Source organism: Acanthisitta chloris, unplaced genomic scaffold (assembly GCF_000695815.1).
Source record: "Acanthisitta chloris isolate BGI_N310 unplaced genomic scaffold, ASM69581v1 scaffold38556, whole genome shotgun sequence".
Classification (NCBI taxonomy): domain Eukaryota; kingdom Metazoa; phylum Chordata; class Aves; order Passeriformes; family Acanthisittidae; genus Acanthisitta; species Acanthisitta chloris.
Genome location: NW_008677223.1, coordinates 29,522 through 34,734, shown reverse-complemented (window position 1 = coordinate 34,734; position 5,213 = coordinate 29,522).

Below are 5,213 nucleotides of genomic sequence, written 5' to 3'. Positions count from 1 at the left end.
TGCAAACTTGTTGATGGTGCACTCAGTGGTTCAGAAGAGCTTAAACAGGATAGGAGAGTGATTTAAGCAAGGAGGTAAGATTAATCGCAGTTTTAATGGTTTAACATCACCTGGTCATGTGCTTAAATGACTTGCTAAACTGAAGAATGCCTTTAGTTTTCTGAGCTGATTTTCCTCTAACCTTCCAATTCACTAAAGGTTTTTGTAGATAACAATCTTGGTCTGAAATGAGAGATCCTTGCGAATTTTCTGTAGCCACCACTGGACTGGAGAGCCCCATTGTCTGAACAGATGGGCAACAGCTTCAGCCCAGCTTTACAGAAGGTGTGCTCATCAGGGCTTGGCACCAGCCTGGGAGCAAGGGAGGGGAAGAGATAAGGAAAACATTCACACTGCCTAGCTTTAGACATGTAAATTACGCACCTGGATGAGGAGTGTGATTCACAATTGAGCTGCCAGGGTAGGCTTGGAGACAATCTCCTCCATAGCATGACTCAGAATAACCTCTGAATCCTATAGATGCTCTGAAAGAGACGATGTCGATTCACTTTAAAGGAAATATAGATAAATATTCATAGTACTATGAATACCCTTCCCTAAAGAGCTTCAAATTCGATGCTCAAAGTCATGAAGGAATTTTGGCTGCAGTGTTTTCTCTAGGGACCCAAGGTCCAAGACTTACAGAGCCTGATACACTTTTGCCAGTTTTGTTACAAGGCCAGCATTACTTAACTATTTAAACTGTTCAAAGCTCTCTACTGAGCTAGATGGGACTATTTCTTTTGCGTAATAAGAGTAATTTTCCATTAGTGCAACTGCAGAAGCACAGGATTCTCTGGCAAAACATACCCCAGCTGTTAAAGGGATTATCAAATAATCAAATCTCCCTTCCTCCTCTGTTCCACTCCAAGACAACTGGCACTATCAATACTTCAGTGATGCAAAATCCAAGCTGAAATTTAGCTTCAAATTCAGTTTTAGTGAATTAGTGTTGCAGGTTCTTCCTTCTTGGTGTTCCTGCTTAACTTGTTACATTCTGCCTTCAGAGAGACTTTACACAGTGTCAGGTAAACATGTATGTATATTTTTTTCTACATAAAAGTGAAAAAAATGAATTGCATTGGCTTCTGAGTGGCTCATGTCTGAAACTCACTGCTTAAGCAGTGTTTTAATATCTATGTGTGATTTCAGAAAAATGGCTTTCAGTTGAGTATGATGCACCACTCCAAAGTGAGGCATTGGTAATAGTGTGAAAGAGGAGAAACTAGGAGTTCTTTCTAAACCCCCAGTTTTTAACATGTCCCTCACAAACTGTGAATTAGCTTGAAGGTACCTGAGCTCTCTACTGAACTGTGGAACTGGACTTCTCTCTGCCTTCCTGGATGTTTTTGATTCCGAAGCGGAGGAGTATTTGGCTGGGTCTAATGGAGTTGGCATATGGCTCTCCCCTTTGTCTAAACTTCAGGGAGCTGTTTCACATGAGCACTTCATGCGTCAACGTATGCAAAGCTGCACGTCCTTAGTTCTAAGTGCATTTCCTTATCAGAATATATGGCACTGCATTATGCTGCAGGTTTATGATTTGAAACACCAACTGATAATGTGGCCATAGTCAAAATGCTGCATGTAACAGCAACCAATTCATTTGTTTTAGGGGAAGAATATGACATCAGAAAGAAAGAACTATATGCTTAGCTACATTTGATTGGAGGCAGTCAAATAGCTGAAATGATATAACCATTAAGATAAATTTTCCTGATAACTACCCACTTTTATGTCTTATCTATTTATTTTTCTCTGGTATCTTAGTGGAACTTGGAACATATTAGACCTATTTTTTTCCACTAGGCATTTACTGCTTTGCTGGAAGCAAAAGTTCTTGTTCTTTCTGGTTACATTATCCTCATAAATTGCAGTAAGAGAAGTGATATTTTAAATGAGTACTTGTGTAATTAAATAGAATAATGTTTACAGAAATTATCTCTATTAGTGCCTAGTCAGGTTGGAGTTTGAGCTTTTTCAGTCTGCAGTCAGAAATATTAGCTAGCCAAGTAATTGATTCAGAGCAAAACACACATTTCTAGAGTTGTTTCTTTCCAAAACACTGTTGTGAATGTCATGGCTCCTCGGAGCTCTGGAAATGGACTTCCTGAAAGGAAATATTTGATCAAACAGAAAGATTTTAGGCTGTGCAGGTACTCTGTATCTGCATAAACACAAATGTGATGTTGTACATTAGCAACCATATTTTTTTCCTCTGTAACTATCATTGTTTTCAGAGCCGAACTAATTTGAAAGCCAACTTTCCTGAGGTTTGTAATGCCTGGAAAAATGCAGTGGTGGAGGCTGGTTTACCCTTGCAGAAGGAGTCCCAGGAACAGCACAGGTCCTTCTGGTGCTCTGATGCACAAGGAGTTAAGTGTGTCACCTCCAGGGTGTGATCTGCATGCAAGACACCAACTGGCTCAGGAGCAACAATGAGATGCTTCCCCTTCCTGTGAATGTGCTCTTTTAATAGACAATGTCCTCTCCTAATTTCTGACACTGATACAACAATGAATGCAACACTAAAGCCAATGTTGTATTTGTAAAGTCCCTTTTTCTCTCCTGAAATAGCTTTCTGTTTCCTGAAGATGCTTATGATTGTTTTCTCAGAGTGAAGTGACTTTGGGAGGGATAAGAAAGAAGACACTTGATTTGAAAACTAAATTTACAAGTTTGGAGCTACAAGACATGAACTGAAGAGAAACTCTGCTTGGATAACACAAAGCAGGTAAAGCTAGAAAGTTCAAATGCGGCAATATCGCTTCATAACCCAGTCAACTCCAGAGAAAAACCATTGTTTAGTGTGGAAATTTGGTAATTTGCTCTAATGTAGACTTATATTTCTTTTGTTTTATGCTACTTCAGAAATCCACTTCCTATGCACATTTACTAGAAGTATTTCTGCTATTGAACTGTACTTTACTGAAAGCACAGAAAGTGTTTTCATTATCCTTGAAGCATTTGACAAAGCAGGTTTTGTAATTGAACTGGAGTTAGTTCAGACTCAAGAAGCATATTGAAACTGAGTATGACCCGTAAGTCCTCAAGAAGTTAGAGCTTTGAAAAGCAGACTTGTTTATCTCTATTTGCTCAAACACAATGTCCTTTCAGGCTAACAGTGGGAGAAGGGAGTTCCATGGAGATGACTGCACCTTCCTGGTCACATGTAGGGATCAGTGTAGTTTGGAGCAGCCCAGGGAACACCCCAAACTGTGCATGTGGCTACACAGTCCCCACAGAGCTTACTCCTCAGTACAGACCAGCAAACAGCTACCCCCAAACAGCAGTTCTCCACAACAATTTCCAGCATGTAAGGATGTATTAAGGGCTTGTTTCTCTACTGGCTTGAAATGCAAAGTGGTGGAGGGAACAGCACATATTTCAACAGCTGCTGGTGCTTTGATGCAAGGCAATGAAGACCTGTGTATTTCATTTGAGCCCTTCTAGCAATAATAATTCTGTTGTATTATTTCGTTACAGCTTCTGACACACACATCTGCAGGTGAAACAGGCAGAACTCTGTAATTTAGAGCCACTGGGTCTGAACTACAGCAGTGCTGCTGTCACTGATATCCACAGCAAACCTTACTTGGCTGCAGCTGTGAACAGTAAGCATGTGAGTGTTCCTGGTGAAGTAAATTCCCTGGCAGTCTTCATTTTCAATAAATCACACTTTTTTTTCCACCCAAGCCCTGGTTAATTCCTCAAGCCATTAGTTTTTCATTCTAAACTCTACCTCCCAGTCCTTTTAAGTCAATAGTTTGACTTTATCTTGCTGTTTTCTTTACAAATGTTAAGACCACACACTGAGCTCTGCTAACACACTGTATTATACTACTAGTAGACAAATTTTAACATCACATCACATACATCTTGCAGTTGCTGTTGTATCATGCCTTTAAAAAATACCTTTATTGGATGAAATTGTCTCTTTCCCAAGAAAAAATCTGGTTCTTCAGTATAGTTTATTATGCCTTTTAAAATTCTGTCTATTCAATAAAATCTTTGCTGTATTATAAATACCTGTAACGAAAATATAATTTAAAATTCTGAGAGAAAACTTTTTTTTTCCTTTTACATTTTTCACAAAACCCACACAGGCACCAAGGAAAGACTAACAATAAAAATAATTTACTCCTGTACAAGCTAATCTGGGTTGGAAACATTCAAAAAAGAGATTTCAAACTTGTCCTCTGGTGAAACTTTGGCTACAGCATAGGAACTGATCTTAAAACAAAGGAGGGTCTTTTGTTTCCCACCTGTTTAACCTGAAAACTTCTTCTGAGTCCTGATAGAGTGTTGCTAGTACTTTCCTCACTGTGACATATCTGAATGAGGACTGGCTAAATTTTCTGTAATCTGAGGGGATCAGCCTCTGAGCATCATTGCACAGGGCTAAAAGTTGTCCTACCTCGCCAGACGGGTGTAGTCTGAAAATTAAGCATTTGTGAGACTAAGCGCTCTCACTGTGTGATAGCAGCAATTAGAAATTTCCATGTTTTGCTTGTTCATTAGTCATGCATTGCCACAAAGCCTCTTCTGTGGAAAGGACAGCTGAAGGAAGCTCTTCCATTCGGACCACTTGCAGGGATTTTTTAAATGACTTCTCATTCTAAGCAAATTCGTTAGTAGAGAGGGAGTGATTCAGTACCAGAGACATTTGATAGTGGAGATGTTCTCCTTGAACTACTGACTTGAATGTGACAGAATTCTTAAAACTGGCACAAAAGGCACGCCAAACCCATGACAGGCATTAAGCCACCACTAAGAATGATCTAAGCAGAGATTTTTACACCTTAAATTTGGTAAAGTCTGTAAAACACATTTCAATAGTATACATAAGAGGAAGAACAGTAAAATCAGTCAGCACTTGTTTGGATTTTCTTCAGCACTACAACGAGATAAGCATCCCCTAGGAATCTTCATGTCCTTGTTCTAGATCCCCTACAATTTCTGAGCATCAAACATGGGGTTCTTAGTTGGTTTTTTTGTTGGTCTTCTCTTAATTATGAGAAGCAAAATAATATGTCAGTCTTGACCCTATCTTTAAAGAGGTATGTGTGGAAAACTGTTTGTATACTGCTGATGTTAGGGAGCTGCTGACCCTAGCTGCTTTCTGACAGCCACCTCAGACTCATCCTCTTCCACTTTCTCCTTACTTCTATTCC